Source organism: Balaenoptera borealis, assembly GCF_965194805.1.
Source record: "Balaenoptera borealis genome assembly, chromosome: X".
Classification (NCBI taxonomy): domain Eukaryota; kingdom Metazoa; phylum Chordata; class Mammalia; order Artiodactyla; family Balaenopteridae; genus Balaenoptera; species Balaenoptera borealis.
Genome location: NC_138881.1, coordinates 76,300,657 through 76,321,726, shown reverse-complemented (window position 1 = coordinate 76,321,726; position 21,070 = coordinate 76,300,657). Strand labels below are relative to the sequence as shown.

At 35.0% G+C, this 21,070-nt stretch overlaps 1 protein-coding gene and 1 long non-coding RNA gene across 3 annotated transcripts in view; both read left to right on the top strand.

Annotated features, from left to right (window-relative positions):
• Positions 1-21,070, top strand: part of LOC309620697 (tigger transposable element-derived protein 1-like) — a 794,894-nt gene that overhangs the window by 564,670 nt on the left and 209,154 nt on the right. The gene's annotated exons all lie outside the window — the stretch shown is intronic.
• The window catches only part of LOC309620839, a 415,852-nt gene that overhangs the window by 316,574 nt on the left and 78,208 nt on the right, over positions 1-21,070 (top strand). The gene's annotated exons all lie outside the window — the stretch shown is intronic.

Here is a 21,070-nt window from a genome sequence, read left to right as displayed (position 1 = left end):
GAGTAGAGTTCCTTATGCTATACAGTAAGTTCTTATCATTTTTCTATTACTCAGTCATAAAAAAGAACGAAATAATGCCATTTGCAGCAGCATGGACGAACCTAGAGATTGTCATACTGAGTAATGTAAGTCAGACAGAGAAAGGCACATATTGTATGATATCACTTACATGTGGGATCTAAAAAATATGGTACAAATGAATTTATCTACAAAAGAGAAATAGAGTCACAGATGTAGAAAAAAAATCTTACGGTTACCAGGGGAAAGGGAGGAGGGATAAATTGAAAGATTGGGATTCACATATACACACTACTATATATGACTGGTTCTTTTTTATATTTTCTCCTTCCTCGTTAAAATTCTCACTGTGTTCATCCATTATTTTCCCTAATTCATTTAGTATCCTTATTACTAATGCTTTGAACTCTTTGTCTGATAAATTATTTATTTCTGTTTTATTATTTTTTTCCAGGATTTTCTCTTGTTCTTTCAAGTAAAACAAACTCCTCTGTCTTCTTATTTTGCTCAACTTTCTCTGTGTCTATGGAATTGGGTGAAACAGTTACCTATTTCATTCTCAAAGGTGCGTCTTTTTGTGAGAATGTCCCTATACCATTTGCATGTGCCCGGTAACTTTGGTGGGAGAGCTGGATCTAATGCGAGCATATGTCAAGTCTTTCTTCAGTGTGTGCTGGCAGCTGTCACCTTTGTAGGAAGTGTGACTAGAGATGGAGGGGCTAGAGCTAGATCCAGGTGTGAGCTGGGGTTTCTTCTCTGCTCATTGGCCAACATCACCCTATTTATGGTAAAGTTGGGTCCTACGTTGCTGGAGTAGGACACCTGAGGTTCGGGTCCAAGCTGACTCTATTCCTTCTAGTATGTGCTTTACCCACTCCCAGCATCGGCTCCTACACACCAGAGGGGAGCTGTGCTCAAGCAAGAGGGCCTGGAGTTGGCACTCAGCATGTGTCAGGGCACAGGCTGTGATGGCCCTGGCCTTAGAGTCCCAAACCACACCCTATGTGCTGCCTCTGTAAGTACCAGTAATGGCTGTCTCCACCATGTTCAAATTCCTTTCTGGGCCTGAACAGGTTCCATCCTTCACAACTGAATACTCCCCACAGCCAAGGCAGCCCTCACCCTAGGGTGGAGCTGTCTCACAAAGCAAGTGGGGTTGGAGCAGGTACTTGGCTCAGGCTGGTATGCATGCCAGGGTAGTTGTGGGAAACTGGAGAGAGTCCTGGGCAGTTTCAATCTACTTCTCATTGATTGAAACATCTCATTTCAGGAGTAATCAATTGTCTGCATGCTCTTCATGAACAGTCTATGTTTCTTATAGCCCTCCTATTAGTCCCACTGTTTTTATAACCAACTTAGTGAACTTGTCTTTCTGGTGTCAGAACCCAGGGCTGGGGCACCCAATATGTGGCTAGAATTGCTCACTCCTCAGGGTGTATCCCCATCTGTGTAACCCCCCTCTTCTCCTGTGTCCCCTCCCAGGGGCACAGGTCCTGACCTGATTGCTTCTCTTCTCTTTCTACCTGTTTCTCTGTGGATCTTTCTTATAGCCTTGGTTGTACAAGAATAATTCCTCCAATCTTCAGTTAATTTTCAGCTAGGATTGCTCCACATATATATGTATCTTTGATGTGTTTGTGGGCAGAGGTGAGCTCTGCATCCTCCTACTCCACCATCTCGATTTCTCCTCTGGGTGGACTTTGAATAGAGAACTAAGAGTAAGATAATATGATTTCTAAATCAAAGAACATACACTAAACTTTGGAGTTTAGGAATCTCTTTGGAATCATACCTGTCTATTTTACCTATTGGTATCATCACAGCCATGGAAATAAACCATGATTTCCATTAATTCATATTGCCTCACCTATTATTCTACATATTTGAAGGCTCTGAAGAAGAGCTGAGCTCATTCCCTTGGTAACTATTATGAAATTATTATCATAAAATTAATTGGGCTATTTACAGTTGTGCAAGTCTGCTGATTTAATTGCTCTGTACCTTGCTGCAAGCAAAAATGAACAAAGGGTCTAAGATAGGAGGTGAGTTTGCAGATCAACACATTTTCCTCTTAGAGCAGAATACACTTGTTTATCTTTGCTTAGTAATTTTTGTGGATATCTGAGCATATTTCACTCTCAAGCTTGCCTCTTTTTCAGACCTCAACACTCACACTGTGATATTTTTTTTTCCCCTGACATCATCCAGTTTCTTTGAAGAGCAGTTTTTGGGGACTTACTTGGGCACTGAAGCCATGGCTGATAGCCATACATAGGAGAGGAGATGAACTCAATGGGGCCAACTGTTCTAAAACAGTTTTTCAATTATTTTGATAATTGCTCCTTTTCCTAATCTCAATGTTTTATTTGTTTATGCTAAGCATGTAGCTTCTTTGGTGTTCATTTGAAAATAATCCCTATTACCTCTAATATTTGGGGTTATTCTCTCTCCATTTTTCTCAATACATTCAATGCTATCTCCCTTGTAACTTCTCATACTCCCTCCAAAATTTGATCCACAGAGGACATTTCTTTCTGGTTCTCAAGAACTGTTATGTTTTTATAGATTGCTTTAAATATTTTTCTATCATATTGAAGGGGAGTTTCAAAAGATTAAACATCAAAATATCACTAGACTTGACTCTTTGATTCACCACATAATTTATAATCTTGAGAAAATTATTTAACTATTTAAAGTCTGTTTCTTTAGTTCTAAAACATGATAATATTTATTATTCCAGTGGCATGATTTTGAGGATTATGTGAGATAAGTAAACTGATTCCTAACATGTAATAAGTAATTACTATATATATGCTATTATTATTTTTATTATTGTAAGACATATTACAGACCAGTTTAAAGAAAAAAAACAAAACTAGAAACTGGCTTATTTTCTACTTTTTACATTTTTTTCATAAAATCTTCTAATGTTTATTAGTGTGCCAATTAGGTAGTTTACTGATCAATTTGCTAAAATATGTAGATGAGTTAGAAGTATGTAGAAATTGTGTAGATGACTATTTTAGATAGGTCTGCCGCACTTGCTGTGCCATGAGAGTAGTTAAATGAATATATTAAAAATGGGTTATTTCTACTCGTTATGTACAACAGTATGAAGATAAAAATAAAATCAATAGAAACACACACACATACACACACACATTATGAGAGGTAATTGGGCAAAATTGCAGTTTGATACCAAATGAAATTATAATTATGATAAAGATCAGAAATATTGAAACCTACAGTTCTGCCCCAAGGTATCTATTGAGCTAAAAACACACGGTTGAAAAATATTTTTATATCACCATTAAAACAATAGAGGTCTTATCAATATTTTCTTGAGTTTCCGATCTTGTGTATGGTGAAAAAGCCTAAATTTAATCACATATTTCATCTCTATTTATTATAATAAAACACAGTTTATAACAAAATATTCAATATTCTTGTCTTCATCATATGGGATTAATACCTAGGATAATTTTGTGTGTGGGGCTGTGTGTGTATAAGGCATTATTCAGATTTACATCAGTTGTATGTTTGAAAGGTATATATATCCTTTTCTCTCCATATAAAATTAATTTATTACCTTTCATGCATTCTGAGGACTATTGTCAAGATATTAATAAAGTCTAGACATATGACCTCCAAATACTATTTTTTTAAAATTTTCAATCATTCATTTCATGAAACAGGGACTGTGGAGATAAAGTGTTTTAATAAAACCACAGCATGTTTCATCCTACATAGGCTTCACTTGAGATGCTGTCTTCATTTCAATTATTTCTAAGGAAACATTACTACTATAAAAACAAATCATAAACTCAGTCAAAGATATGGTTATAAATAAGAGTGTAAACCTCAAGTCAGGGTTTGTTTTTACAACATGGTAATCCTCCTTTAAACAATCTGACTTTCAAATTTAACTTCATGCCAATGATTATGTACATACAAAAATTCTACAAATTGCATTCAAGGTAAAGTCTTCAAACTACTGTATGCTACACAATGCATTATAATTTACTAAGACATTAATTATCTAAATCTCTAGCTCAATAGGATATAATAGTTTATAGTTTTACGAACAAGAAAATTCCCTTTATGGGCTCTAAGAACCCATATATAGAAAAATACCTATGATAAGTTCTAGCCTCTTCATATGAGATAGACTTTTCCACTCACTTTGCTAGGCAAATGAATATCTTAAGCCACCTTGCTGGATTTGATATATAAGAAGAAAGTGTCTGGTTCCAAACTTTTGGGATACATAAGGCTGTAGGGATTTTTATAGATGACTAAGAATATGTGTATCAGATATCTACAAGTATTTATAAGCACTGCTTATGAGCTTTTGTAGTGGTAGTTACAGAACAAAATTTTCAGTTTCTTCTCCTAACAGAGCTTTCAATCATATTGAGGAAAAGCAGAAGGAAGTTACAATTCTCTAAAATTATACAGACACACACACATGCACATACACACACCTGTGTGTGTGGTGTGTATGCTATACATGCTGCTTAATGTAACATTGCTACTCAAGTATTTAGAATAGTGTTTTATCTAGTTAAGTACTATTTCAACTACCCACTACTCAGATATTTAGCAAAGGTACATAACTGGAACAAAAATAAAAATTCAAAAACAAGAAATGAACAAAATAAAATACTTCTTTGGACAGCAATAAATTATGTTGCAAAGTCTAAAACTCATGCACTTTGTTTAAAGAAGAGGGTTTCTTTAAAGAGCCTGGTTTTATTCAAGACCATTTTGATAAGTTACAAATTTGTTTGCAATTTGTGGAACTTACTTGAATCTTGACTATATAAGGCAATTTGTAACAATAGAGGAAATTGAATATTATTCAGATCTGAGATAATGTTGAACATTATTCTCAATGTTGTGGAGCTTGGTATGTAATATTTTAATCTTTATGTATTAGAAATATACTAAAAATTTATGGTTGAAATGATATATTCTGTGATTACCTTAGATTTGCTTTAAAATTGTCCAGCCAGAAAAAATAAAAAATGGTGGAGGTACGAGAAATAGAACAAGAATAGTGATATATTAATAATTATTGAACCTGAGGATATGTCCATGAGGTTTCACTGTACAGTTTTCTCTAATTTTGTGAATATTGGAAAATTTCTATAATGAAAAGTTAAAAATAGCAAATTTACAGATTAAAAGAAAGAAACACAAGTACTCCATATAGCGCACTAACAGCAATAAAAACTGAGAGACAATTGGCTGACATCAGAAAAGACCAGAGATATTATCAGAAGGAAAGGTAAAAACTAAGAAAATCCAGGAATTTGAGGGCTTTTCCATTTGAGGACGTTTAATGTAATAGCAAAAATGTGACAGTACAATTTAATTAATTGCTTTAAAATGTTTAGTTTTTTAATAGGTTTCCTGGTAAATTTGAATTTTACACACATTCCTTTTTGTTTTTTAAGAGAATTTGTCATTTAAAAGTTACCAGTTTATTTAACTTTAGAGGTAGAAACAGAGTCATATTTTTTTTCAGGGAAAATTATTGGTTCTGAGTTAATTAAATGTTCAATAAATCAGCAGTGATTGCACTACTGAGGTAAGTGTGTTTGTGTGTGTGTGTGTGTGAAAGTTTACAAAATCTACTCTTCTTAATTTGCCTCTGTATGTGCTCCAGAGAGAACAGAAAAATTCACAAGGAGGCCAAAGGTCTTTTTCACAGATAAAACATAAACATTGATATGCTAGTTCCTTCACTTTTAAAGATCATTTATTTATCAAATTATTTATTGGGGATCTGCCATATGATAGATACTTAAATACATCAATGAAAATCAGAAAACAATCTCTGCTGTCATAGAGTTTTTATTATAGTAAGGTGAGAAATACAATAAAGAAAAGAGTAAGTAAAATTTAAACACAGATAGTTGATAAGTAGATAATTGGTAGATGATAGATGATAGATAGATATAGATATATAGATAGAAACAAAGATAGAAAAGGTGATAAAGGTTATAGAAAATATAAAGCTGTGGTGGTGAACTGAAAGTGTGAAAGAGGGGTGAATTTTAGTAGGATCATCAGGTATACCTCTTTTAAAAAGTGAAATTTGAGCAGAAAATTGAAAAACGTGATGATATGAGCCATTTAAATATCAAAGAGTGCATTCTTGATGGAAGAAATGCCTAATGTAAAGGTCCTGAAGTGGGAATGTGCTTGACTCATTTGAGAAATTTTAAAGAGGCCAGTGTGTGTTTAGAAGAATAAATGGCAGAGAGACTAGTAGAAGTTATGGTCAGAGAATTAGCCAGGGGTCAAAATGAGTAGGGACTTGTAGGCTATTGTAACAATTTTAGCTTTTCCTCTCACCAAGATGGGAAGCCACTGTAGAGCTCTATGTAAAAAATAATAAATTTATTTGACTTAGATTTTAAATTACTTCATCTTCTATGTTGACAATGAACAGTAAGTGGTCAAGAGTAAAGGAAGGTAAAACAATTAGGTGCTTATTACAATAATCTAGGTGAAAATTTGATGCCAGATTGGTCAGAAATAAGAGTGGAAGTGGTGATAAAAAGTCAGATTCTAGATATATTTTGAAGGTAAAGCCAAAAAAATGCCTTCATGGATTTGAAATACTGTATGAGAGTACGAATGGAGTCAAGGTTAACTACGTGTTTATTTAGAAGTACTTTGATGTAATTAGATGGTCAGACATGAGGTTTGATGGTGAGGAATGCCAAGAAAAGGAATCACACAAAGAAGAACCCTTCAAGAAAGAAAAGGGAATTTGCCTTGGTGACGTACTCTCAATTCCAGGGAATGTATTACCATCATTGGAATATTCAGGAACTGGCATAATCACAAGCACAGTGAGTGTTGAGATATGCATTGGAAACAATGCAATACATGCAAATGTAAATTAAAGAACCTTAGTCATTGTTTACTCTTGGGTCCAAGCAAGCAATCCCTTTGTGATAACTCTATGAGGGAAGAAATTTCTCTATGGCCGGGGCAAACTTGAACCTCTAATGTATAATAGTAGTAAGTAGTAGGTAGTAAGGACAGGTATGCCACTCTAAAAACTTCTATGATATCACTTCTTTGGTAGAAATGATGCTTTTTCAACATTGATATTCTTCTGGAGTTTTGGAAGAGTGCATTTGGAGAGTCCTTCCAAAATCACTCAACAACTAGAATTCTTCTCTTCCCCTGGTCTGAAAGCACCGTGATCAATTTAAAAGCAACTAATTTCTGGTCAAAATCATGAGGTTTTTTTTTTTTTTTCAGTCTCAAAAGATGTTCACCTAAGCTTCAGCTTCAACAAGTAGGACAAGTAAAATCAAGTTTAGTTCTTTATATTCTAGTAAGACTTTAAAGATTTCATCAGAGTATAAGGAGAGGTTGTGGGTATATATACGCTGAAATTCATACAAATTTGGGAATGGGAAGTTCTTGGACATTTATTTCGAGACCACAGATGAGGAGGAACTGCCATTAAACACAGTCAAAACTGTAAAGTTTCACTTTTAAATAATCAGTATGCATCATATGGAGTATATGACATATTTTGGGTAAGTATATAAATTCATATTTAAGAAAGATTTCTAATCAAAATATTTAAAATGAAAACTGTCAGAAGTCTTTAAGTGTTCAGCTCTCAGATGACCTGAAAACTCAACTATCCATGGTGAGTCAATATATAGGGCTTCTCCATAGAGGTTTATTGTAATAAAGATATATGTTGAAATAGTTATAGATAGCATTGAAAGGTAGAGGGAATTTTCACATTCGATTTAAAAAAAAAAAACTAAAATTAAATAGGTCTATGTTATGCAAAATTTAAAAGGCACAGAGTGGTAATTGAACAGTCATATAGATCTATGTGCCTTCCATACACACAGTCTGATTTGGTTGCACCAACCAATACTTTCTCCATGAAGTTACAGTTTGCATTCAGTGAAATATATGCCTCTACACTGGCTTCAACTATCTTGAAAGAAGAGTCACCTACAAGATTTGTGTTGCCTCTTTAATACAAACTTGAAGTTTCCTTTTTGTAATAGGTACTGACGTATCTATTACAGACATATGAATGTTTACACAATTTAAAGCTAAGGCAGTAAAGAGCATACAGTGTCTTTGTATGTATGTGTGCATATATATGTATATATATTTATATATATTGCACTTTAAAAATGATCAATATGCATCATCATAAAATATACAATATCTGTATATATATATATATATATGTCTGTTTTTATTTTAAAAGTAACCTCTTATATTCTTGATACAAATAAATTACCCATACAAATTTGCTTTGAGATCTACTTATACTTTTACTGTTCACATTAGTTTTGATTACTTAGTCAATTTCCAAATTGTGATATGTTATAGCAAACTTAAATTAAAAAAATAAAATCACAATAATCTTGAGAAAATCAGGCAGAAGACACCAAGCTACACATGGGCCACAGTTAAAGAGATATAAGGGAATATAAATTTGCATTCTCAAACATGTTTCTTAAATAATTTAAACGGAGGAGAGGAATATAAGGTGGAGGAAAGGGAGACACAAAAATCCCTGAAGCTTCTTCCAGTTACTTTCCAATACTTGAATGACTATGCTAGTGCAGTTTTCATGACTAATATGTGTTCTTGGAAAATGTGAATTTTTAAAGTGAAACACTCATGCTATGTTTACCCCATGATATTTCAAGCTGATGTGTGACAATATGTAAATCTATATTAGGCATAGCCATAACATCAGGTTCCTTCATTCTTTGAGAATTGGAACACAACATGCTTGATATTGAAACTTTTGGTAATATGTCATATAGATAATTTGAAAAGCTGGAAAAAGTATATGTGTGCACATATGTGTAAACAAATTAGAAAAATAAAGCCACCCATGGCACCACCAACCAGACTTCATGCAATTCCTCCTTTGACCTTATAGCAACGTGCCTAGTCCACAAAAATTAATTGTCTTTCTTGAGCTGTATTAAGAAGAAGTATTAATGTAGGGCTTAAAAGCTTGCTTAAAAGAGTGCTTGGGTTTGAAAGGGGATTCTATGATTTACTAGCTGAGTGAACTTGAACAATTTATTTTCAACAGTTCTGAACTTCAGTTACTTATTGTGAAAAATTGAGAATATTTTGCTATCTTATAGGGTTGATGCAAATATTAAAATAAATAATATATAAAATAGTATACAATTCAATTCCTGATTCACAGCTAGTGTCCAATAACTGATAGTGATGATAATATAATACAGCTTCAGAAGGAAACTGTGCACAGTATTTATTTCCAAACTTAACTCACAAAGCACCTCATCATGCTGAGCCTTGACAAGATCTTCTCCACTCTGATTCTTTTACCTGTATATTTCAAACACAGTTACATAATGTAATATGTCTTTACAAGATGTCCTTTTTTTTTTTTTGTCAGCAACTTAAGTATCATGGGTGTCTGTTCAATTTCTTCAGTTCAGTTGTTGGCACCTTAGGGGTAGAAGGTAGGTTTTTTTATGTATTGTGGATTTATGCACAGTATAGAGCCACATAACACAACACCTCTCACCATAAATAGTGTTTTTAAAATTTTTGTTGCCAAGTGACTTCAAATAATCAAGAACAAGGACATAGAGACTATTGAGTCAGAATTGCAAAGGATTTCAAGTAAGAGAATGTAAATATTTCTCAGACATGGAAAAGAAAACCAATAATTGTTTCTTTGATTATCTGGTGAGGATATGGTAGCAGACATTGCTTATTTTATTTAATTATTTAGCAATAAAATTATATTTTATGACCTGGAAATGATTATCTAAAGCATATGTTCTTACCTCAACCAAATAAATATTATTATTATATCAAACAAATAGAATTTTTAGGGTACAATAAGAGAAATTTATTTTCTGTACGATTCTCTCCATTGTCCATGATAAGTATTGAAAATATGGAGCAAAGAGGACTCTCACATACTGTTGTGAGAGTTTAAATTGGTGCAACTATGTTGGGAAATAGTTTGGCACCATCTAATAACACTGAAGAGATCTATGAAATATGGTCTATCAGTTTCAATTTGCAGAAAGAGATATATACTTAGCAGATATTAATAATAGCTCCAAATTTGAAAACACCAAATATCCAAAAACAAATATATTGTGGTATATTCATGCAAATAATTACTACACTTACAGAGATTTGATATGTGAACAGAGCTCACATATCAAATATTGAGAAATAGAAATGAGATGTTAAATATACGCCATATGATTCTATTTGTATAAAGTTTAAAAACAGAAAAAAAGTAAATCATATATTGAGAAACAGATGCTTAATGGTTAAAAGAATAAAGATAAGGATATATTCACCATAAAAAGCAGGTTATAAGTTCCATACGAAGCTACTTTTCTGGTAGAAGGGAGCATAGAGATTATGAAAGAACAGAAACTAGACTTCTTAGTATTTGCAAAGCTTTATTTTTTAACTTTTTTTTCCTTACAATGTATTGACTTGAGATAAATCAGTAAACTATATAGTTTATTATAATTTTAACATGTTGTACATTATGTAATAATAAAAATTAAAGTAAAGGAAACAAAACTAGTACACACAAAATAGTAAATAAATGTAATATTTTTCAGGACTTTTTTAATGTGACAGAAATGTTATTTTACCTATTAATCATCAGTCTTTTTATAATATATTAACCCTTAACAGAGTATTGGTGTTGAAATGGCTACAAAATTTGGGGAAGGAATAATAGTATCTACAGGACAAATATAAAAATAACGCAAGTATCTAAATAGTTCTATTAATAACCTGGTACCTAAATGCCTCATAATCCTTTGGATTCATGAGTAATATCTTAAAAATAAATATTTCTAATTAATGTCTGAAAAAATATTTTTAAGATTAATATTCTATGAAATTTTGTAAACCCTTTGTATACAAAAGAAATCATTAAAAATAATCTTTATATTAATTTATAGAAGATGAAAAATATGGGAGAAAACATTTAAACTGTAGTACAGTCAATTTTACAGTCTTAGGTTTTCCCAGTAGGTGGTTAATAAATCCTCTTTCCCTTCTCATTGACAAGAAAATAGCAGGTAATTCTTAGCATATTAGCCAAGAGTTATAAGAGTTTACAAATCTTGTGAAAATTGATTTGATTTCAATGGCAAGCCTGGTTGCCCTGAAGGGAAAGTGCTTCCACTAGCACACATAGCATTTCTTGGAGCACTGACAAGTATTTCCAGTACTTTTCAAAATGTTAAGTCTAGTCTTTTTGTTTATTATTTTTTTGGCAAGGAAGTCAAGGTAACAGATTTCAGGCTACTAACCCTGAACTAAGCTCATGCCTAGGATGACTGGGAATGTAAGACTCTTATTACATCCATCAGTGGCTTGGCTACCTACATCTAGCCACAAGTTTTTCCTTTCTTATTTAGATAAGGAACAAACTGTTGGCTTAATACACAGAAATATTTATCAATATTTCCTTGGTGAATGCCTGCTCTTTTTCTTTGACTAGTAAGATACTTTATCTTACTTTATACAGACAGTTCAAGAAATAACATTTTGCTTCAAAGGGAAGCATGATGGAAAGGAAGCACTTTAATGCGATACCTACTGGTCACCCTACCAGGGCACAAAGTAGAGGGGGAAAAGAAGTGGTGTGCATCTAAAGGGGAAAATTAAAGCTCTCCTACACAGAGTGCATAACTGGATCCAAGAGATCACAAATAGTTGTCAGTAATCTATCTCTTTCCATCTCTTGGTCTTGCTCTCCTCTGTGTTGCCATAATTTTCAGGGAGATTTTCCCTACATGTGATTTCCCACTATTTTTATTCTACTAGATTATCAACCCCTGGAGCCAAAGAGTATCTTTTTCTAATACGCTACAACAAAACTCCCAGAGAGGACTTTGATTAGGCTTGGTTTCTTTGCACATTCCTTATCCAATCACTGTGATTAAGAAAACATAGTGCTATGACTGACCACCCGAACACTGTAAAAAGATTATGCCTAGGGCTTAGGGGAATGGAGGAGAGGGTAACTCAACCACAACTATGTCTGTTGAGACAGAATGGAAACTCCTAAAAACAAAATGTAGGTATTATTACCAAATGAAGGGCCTAGAGTTGTTGAGTAAGCAAAAACAGTATTCATTAGATGTATTCCTAACCATCACCTTTTGCTCCCTATGCTTCAAATAAATATTTTCGATGAGTTTACATTTTTGATGGGACTTGGGTATTTCCATTTTTATAAAAACTCCCTTAAATGATAATATTTTGATGTAAAGATTAAGAAGTAGTAATATAGTTATTCACCCACAAATATTTAAAGAATAATAAAATTAGTGGAAGCCATATTTGTTCTCAGTAATAAGCTATCTAATATAACCAAACAAAATCTGGTAAGGAAATTAATATTTCAACAAAAAAGAGTCTTTATGCCCTGAGGTTAAAAAGTAACTATTAACAGATAATAAAAAGGGCTGCAGTAAACTTTTATAAAGCACAATCCTCTAAGAAGTAAGACCTTTTTGGAATGTAGACTGGAACATTACAAACAGGATATCTTCAACTTTAGTAAAATTTTTATGTTTTTCCTTTTCCACTTTTAATTTTATTTCACAAGCATATTTATTAAGTACCTATTAGTACAAGTAACTTTACTAGGTACTATAGTGAGTATAATTTACAACACACAAATACACACGACAATAGAGATTAATAAAAACATGGTATATAGGTGTTAGTGATGAAGACATTAATTCTTATAAAGTGAATCTCAGAGATTTCATGAAGGAAATAGAGTTTCAACTGATTTTATAAAAGAAAGGTAAGATTTTCAGAGCTACATTCTATAGCCAGAGGATTTTACACAAATTCCAGTCTATGTAAGATGAAAAATAAATATCTTGGAAACGAATGTCAGAATACATAAATAAGTAAATGCACAATGATGTTGAAGAACGATATTTGTCAGGTAAAAGCAAAAGAGGATGCAAATATATGGAACTGGGAGACAAGAAAGTATATTAAGAGAAGAGTGAAGATCAAGACAACTAGAATACAATTGTCTAGGTACTTTAGGTGTAGGGTATTAATGGTAAACTGAATTTGTTCTTTTTTATTTAACATTGTTTTTGGAATATAATTGCTTTACAATGTTGTGTTAGTTACTGTTGTATAAAAAAGTGAATCAGCTTTATGTATACATATATCCCCATATCACATCCCTCTTGCATCTCCCTCCAACACTCCCTATCACACCCATCTAAGTGGTCACAAAGCACCGAGTTGATCTCATTGTGTGATGCAGCTGCTTCCCACTAGCTATCTATTTTACATTTGGTAGTGTATATATGTCCATGCCACACTCTCACTTTGTCACATCTTACCCTTCCCCCTCCCCATATCCTCAAGTCCATTCTCAAGTAGGTCTGTGTCTTTATTCCCGTCTTGCCACTAGGTTCTTCATGACCTTTTTTTTTTTTCCTTAGATTCCATGCATATGTGTTAGCATACTGTATTTGTTTTTCTCTTTCTGACTTACTTCACTCTGTATGACAGATTCTAACTCCATCCACCTCACTACAAATAACTCAATTTCATTTCTTTTTTTGGCTGAGTAATATTAAATTGTATATATGTGCCACATCTTCTTTATCCATTCAGCTGATGATGGACACTTAGGTTGCTTCCATGTCCTGGCTATTGTAAATAGAGCTGTAATGAATATTTTGGAACATGACTTTTTTGAATTATGTTTTTCTCAGGGTATATTCCCAGTAGTGGGATTGCTGGGTTGTATGGTAGTTCTATTTTTAGTTTTCTAAGGAACCTCCATACTGTTCTCCATAGTGGCTGTATCAATTGACATTTCCACCAACAGTGCAAGAGTGTTCCCTTTTCTCCACACCCTCTCCAACATTTATTGTTTCTAGAATTTTTGATGATGGCCATTCTGACCAGTGTGAGATGATACCTCATGTAGTTTCGATTTGCATTTCTCTAATGATTAATGATGTTGAGCATTCTTTCATGTGTTTGTTGGCAAACTGAATATCTTTTTGGAGAAATGTCTATTTAGGTCTTCTGCCAATTTTTGGATTGGGGTGTTTGTATTTCTGATATTGAGCTGCTTGTATATTTTGTGGATTAATCATTTGTCAGTTGCTTCGTTTGAAAGTATTTTCTCCCATTCTGAGGGTTGTCTTTTCATCTTGTTTATGGTTTCCTTTGCTGTGCAAAAGCGTTTAAGTTTCATTAGGTCCCATTTCTTTATTTTTATTTCCATTTCTCTAGGAGGTGGGTCAAAAAGGATCTTGCTGTGATTTATGTCATAGAGCTTTCTGACTAGATTTTCCTCTAAGAGTTTTATAGTGTCTGGCCTTACATTTAGGTCTTTAATCCATTTTGAGTTTATTTTTTTGTATGGCATTAGAGAGTTTTCTAATTTTATAATTTTACATGTAGTGTTCCAGTTTCCAAGCACCACTTATTGAAGAGGCTTTTTTTCCATTGTGTATTCTCACCTCCTTTATCAAAGATAAGGTGTCCACATGTGCATGGGTTTATCTTTGGACCTTCTATCCTGTTTCATTGATCTGTATTTCTGTTTCTGTGCAAGTATCATACTGCCTTGCTTAGTGTAGCTTTGTAGTATAGTCTGAAGTCAGGGAATTTGATTCCTCCAGCTCCATTGTTCTTTCTCAAGATTCCTTTGGCTATTCAGGGTCTTTTGTGTTTCCATACAAATTGTGAAATTTCTGGTTCTAGTTCTGTGAAAAATGTCATTGGTAGTTTGATAGGGATGACATTGAATCTGTAAATAGCTTTGGGTAGTATAGTCATCTTCACAATGTAGATTCTTCCAATCCAAGAACAGGGTATATCTCTCCATCTGTTTGTATCATCTTTAATTTCTTTCATCTGTGTCCTATACTTTTCTGTATACAGGTCTTTTGTCTCCTTAGATAGGTTTATTCCTAGTTATTTTATTATTTTTGTTGCAATGGTAAATGGGAGTGTTTTCTTAATTTCTCTTTCAGATTTTTCATCATTACTGTATAGGAATACAAGACATTTTTCTGCATTACTTCGTATCCTTCTACTTTACCAAATTCATTGATATCTTTAGTAGTTTTCTGGTAATATCTTTAGGGTTTTCTGTGTATAGTATCATGTCATCTGCAAACAGTCACAGTTTTACTTCCTCTTTTCCGATTTGGATTCCATTTATTTCTTTTTCTTCTCTCATTGCTGTGGCTAAAACTTCCAAAACTATGTTGAATAATAGTAGTGAGAGTGAGCATCCTTGTCTTGTTCCTGATTTTAGAGGAAATGTTTTCAGTTTTTCACCACTGAGAACGATGTTGGCTGTGGGTTTGTCATATTTGACCTTTATTATGTTGAGATAAGTTCCCTCTAGGCCTACATTCTGGAGAGTTTTTATCATAAATGGGTGTTGAACTTTGTCAAAAGCTTTTTCTGCATTTCTTGAGATTAAGTTTGGTTTCTATCCTTCACTTTGTTAATATGGTGTATCACATTGACTGATTTGCATATATTGAAGAATCATTGCATTCCTGGGATAAACTCCACTTGATCATGGTATATGATCCTTTTAATGTGTTGTTGGATTCTGTTTGCTAGTATTTTGTTGAGGATTTTTGCATCTATGTTCATCAGTGATATTGGCTTGTAGTTTTCTTTTTTTGTGACATCATTGTCTCGTTTTGGTATCAGAGTAATGGTGGCCTCCTAGAAATAGTTTGGGAGTGTTCCTCCCTCTGCTATATTTTGGAATAGTTTGAGAAGGATAAGTGTTAGGTCTTCTGTAAATGTTTGATAGAATTTGCCTGTGAAGCCATCTGGTCCTGGGCTTTAGTCTGTTTGAAGATTTTTAATCACAGTATCAATTTCAGTGCTTGTATTGATCTGTTTATTTTTTCTATTTCTTCCTGTTTTATTCTCGGAAGGTTGTGCTTTTCTAAGAATTTGTCCATTTCTTCCAGGTTGTCCGTTTTATTGGCATATAGTTTCTTGTAGTAATCTCTCATGATCCTTTGTATTTCTGCCATGTCAGTTGTTACTTCTCCTTTTTCATTTCTAATTCTGTTGATTTGAGTCTTCTCCATTTTTTTCTTGATGAGTCTGGCTAGTGGTTTATCAATTTTGTTTATCTTCTCAAGGAACTACCTTTTAGTTTTATTGATCTTTGCTATTGTTTCCTACATTGCTTTTTCATTTATTTCTGATCTGATCTTTATGATTTCTTTCCTTCTGCAGTTTTTTTTTGTTGTTGTTCTTCTTTCTCTAATTGCTTTAGGTGTAAGGTTAGGTTGTTCTAGATTTTCTTGTTTCTTGATGTAGGATTGTATTGCTCTAAACTTCCCTCTTAGAACTGCTTTTGCTGCATCCCATAGGTTTGGGTGGTCGTGTTTTCATTGTCACTTGTTTCTAGGTATATTTGATTTCCTCTTTGATTTCTTCAGTGATCTCTTGGTTATTTGGTACTGAATTGTTTAGGCTCCATGTGTTTGTATTTTTTACCATTTTTTTCCTGTAATTGATATGTAGTCCCATAGCTTTGTGGTCCCAAAAGATATTTGATATGATTTCAGTTTTCTTAAATTTACCAAGGCTTGCTTTGTGACCCAAGATATAATCTGTCCTCGAGAATATTCCATGAGCGCTTGAGAAGAAAATGTGTTCTGTTGTTTTTGGATGGAATGTCCTATAAATATCCACTAAGTCCATCTTTTTTAATGTGTCATTTAAAGCTTGTGTTTCCTTATTTATTTACATTTTGGATGGTCTGTCCAGTGGTGAAAGTGGGGTGCTAATGTGCCCGGCTATGATTGTGTTAATGTCAATTTCCCATTTTATGGCACATAGCATTTGTCTTATGAATTGAGGTGCTCCTATGTTGGGTGTGTAATTATTTATAATTGTTATATCTTCTTCATGGATTGATCTCTTGATCATTATGTAGTGCCCTACTTTGTCTCTTGTAATAGTCTTTGTTTTAAACTCTCTTTTGTCTTATATGAGAATTGCTACTCCAACTTTCTTTCTTTCTTTCTTTCTTTCTTTCTTTCTTTCTTTCTTTCTTTCTTTCTTTCATTTATTTTAACATCTTTATTGGAGTATAATTGTTTTACAATGGTGTGTTAGTTTCTGCTTTACAACAAAGTGGATCAGCTATACATATACATATATCCCCATATCTCTTCCCTCTTTCATCTCCATCTTTCCCACAGCCCAGCTTTCTTTTGATTTCTATTTGCATGGGATATCTTTTTCCATCCCCTCACTTTCAGTCTGTATGTGTCCCTAGGTCTGAAGTGGGTCTCTTGTAGACAGCATATATATGTGTCTTGTTGTTGTATCCATTCAGCCAGTGTGTCTTTTGGTTGGAGCATTTAATGCATTTAGATTTAAGGTAATTATCGATATGTATGTTCCTATTCCCATTTTCTTAATTGCTTTGTGTTTGTTTCCATAGGTCTTTTCCTTCTCTTGTGTTTCTTGCCTAGAGAAGTTCCTTTAACATTTGTTGTAAAGTTGGTTTGGTGGTACTGAATTCTCTTAGCTTTTGCTTGCCTGTAAAGCTTTTAATTTCTCCATCAAATCTGAAGGAGATCCTTGCTGGGTAGAGTAATCTTGGTTGTAGGTTTTTCCCTTTCATCATTTTAAATATATCCTGCCACTCCTTTCTGCCTTGAAGAGTTTTTGCTGAAAGATCAGCTGTTAACCTTAAGGGGATTCCCTTGTATATTATTTGTTGCTCTTCCCTTGCTGCTTTTAATTTTTTTCTTTGTGTTTAATTTTTGATAGTTTGATTATGTTGTGTCTTGGAGTGTTTCTCCTTGGATTTATCCTTTATGGGACTCTCTTTGCTTCCTGGACTTGATTGACTATTTCCTTTCCCATGTTAGGGAAGTTTTCAACTATAATCTCTTCAAATATTTTCTCAGATGCTTTCTTTTTCTCTTCTTCTTCTGGGACCCCTATAATTTTAATGTTGGTGCATTAAATGTTGACCCAGAGGTCGCTGAGGCTGTCCTCAATTCTTTTCATTCTTTTTTCTTTATTCTGCTCTGCCGTAGTCATTTCCACTCTTTTACCTTCCAGGTCACTTATCAATTCTTCTGCCTCAGTTCTTCTGCTATTGTTTCCTCCTAGAGAATTTTAAATTTCATTTATTTTATTGTTCATCATTGTTTGTTTGGTCTTTAGTTCTAGGTCCTTCTTAAACGTTTCTTGTATTTTCTCCATTCTATTTCCAAGATTTTGTATCAACTTCATTATCATTACTCTGAAATCTTTTTCAGGTAGACTGCCTATTTCATCTTCATTTGTTTGTTCTGGTGGGTTTTTACCTTGTTCCTTCATCTGCTGTGTGTTTCTATCTCTTCTCATTTTGCTTAACTTAGTGTTTTTGGGGTCTCCTTTTCGCAGGCTGCAGGTTTGTAGTTCCCATTGTTTTTGGTGTCTGTCCCCAGTGGGTAAGGTTGGTTCAGTGGCTTGTGTAGGCTTCCTGGTGGAAGGGACTGGTTCTTGTGTTCTGGTGGGTGGGGCTGGATCTTGACTTTCTGGTTGGCTGTGCTGCACCTGCTGCTGTGTTTTGGTGTGTCTGTGAACTTAGTGTGATTTTAGGCAGCCTCTCTGCTAATGGGTGGGTTCTGTTCCTGTCTTTCTAGCTGTTTTGCATGGGGCCTCCATCACTGGAAACTACTGGCCGTTGGGTGGATCTGGGTCTTAATATAGAGATGGAGATCTCTGGGAGATCTCTCACTGGTTAATATTGCATGGGGCTGGGAGCTCTCTGTTGTTCCAATGTCCTGAAATAAGGTGTCCCATCTCAGAGGCTCAGGCCTGCCACCAGGCTGGAGCACCAAGACCCTGCCAGTCACACGACTCAGAAGAAAAGTGAGAAAAAAGAAAGAAAAAAATATAAAAGATATTAAAAAATAAATAAAATAAAATTATTAAAATAAAAAAAATCAAAAATACTAAAAAAATAAGAGAACAACCAAATCAAAAAACAAATCCATCAATGATAACAAATGCTAAAAACTACACTAAGGTAAACATAAAAATCAGAAACAAGTCAGTTTCAAGCCCCCAGTCTACAGTTTCTCCAAAACTACACTGCCTCAATTTTGGACAATACCTGTCTATTCCACAGATGCAGGGTACCTTAAGTTGATTGTGGGGATTCAGTCCACTGCTCCTGAGGTTAGATGGAGAAATTTCCCTTTCTCTTCTTTGTTCGTAGATCTACTGGGGTTCAGCTTTGGTTTTGGCCCCACCTCTGCATGTACATTGCCCTCAGGTTTCTCTTACAGCCCAGACAGGATGGGATTAAAGCAGCGGCTGATTAGGGGTCTCAGGCTCGCTCATGCCAGGTGGAGGGAGGGGTAAGGTACTTATAATTGGAATGCGGGGTGAGCCTGCATGGTAGAGGCTGGCATAACATTGCAAGAGCCTGAGCCATGCTGTGTGTTCTCCCGGGGAAGTTGTCCCTGGATCACAGGACCCTGGCAGTGGTGGGCTGCACAGCCTCCTGGGTTGGGTGCGGGTGGGCGTGTGGATAGTGACCTGTGCTTGCACACAGGATTCTTGGTGGCTGCCACAGCAGCGTTAGCATTTCATGCTCGTCTCTGGTGTCCGAGCTGATAGCCGCGCCTCGCAACCATCTTTGGAGCTCGTTTAGGCGGTGTTCTGCCTTCTATGGGCAGACAGGGAAGGAATATCCTCTCCTCGTGCACCCCGAAACAATGATCTCTTGCCTCTTAGGCAGGTCCACAGTTTTTCCCGGACTCCCTCCCAGCTACCTGTGGAGCACTAGCCCCCTTCAGGCTGTGTTCACACAGCCAACCCCAGTCCTCTCCTTGGGATCTGACCTCAGAAACCCAAGCCTCAGCTCCCAGCCCCCACCTGACCTGGCAGATGAGCTGACAAGCCTCTCAGGCTGGTGAGTGCTGGTCGGCACCGATCCTCTGTGACGGAATCTCTCCACTTTGCCCGCTGCACTCTTGTTTCTGCGCTCTCCTCCGTGGTCCAAAGCTTCCCCCTGCCCATCCCCCGTCTCCACCAGTGAAGGGGCTTCTTAGTATGTGGAAACTTTTCCTCCTTCACGACTCCCTCCCTGAGGTGCAGGTCCCATCCCTATTCTTTTGTCTCTGTTCTTTCTTTTTTCTTTTGCCCTACCCAGTGTCATGGGGAGTTTCTTGCCTTTTGGGAAGTCTGAGGTCTTCTGACAGCATTCAGTATGTGCTCTGTAGGAGTTGTTCCACATGTGGATGTATTTTTGATGTATTTGTGGGGAGGAAGTTGATCTCCACCTCTTACTCCTCTGCCATCTTGAAGGTCCCCCCTTAATCTGAATTTGTGCTTTACATTTTATTTCTTCATCAGGATAATAACATTAACTTGGAACATTTCTTGTATAGCTAGTTGTATTTTCCTGAATGCATTTATTCTTAGACTTTTCTCAAGGAACATGTGGATTTTTTTAAACTCTAAAATGAATGAGAAACCCTTAACTTTTAAATACTTCCTTAGGTTACTAATAATGGAGAGAGGATGTAATTGTGCTTACACTGAGCAAACTGCTAGCTAAAATGGCATTTTACAGCAGGAAAGTCACAGCCTTTATCCAATTTCTTGCCTCAGTATGAAAAGAAGCACCACCAAACATTTGATCGCCTCCCATATCTTAAGACTGGCTTCCATTTCTTTTTTTAGCATATTGCAAACTGTTTGCTCTTGTGTTCTTGATCTATTCAACCTCTGTTATGGCAGCACTATCAAAGTTTGGCACTTTGTATTAGTGAGACACTTATTTCCCAAGAGTGACTCTAGTGATTTAAACCTCAACATTAGCAAACTTCTGACTAAAAACACAAAATGTCTCCAAATTGTTTTCTTTCCTTACAGGAGTATCTATGCCTAGTTCCCTCAATTCCATGGACAGTTTCTCCTTACACTTCTTTCCAATGCTCAAGACTTCCTAAGC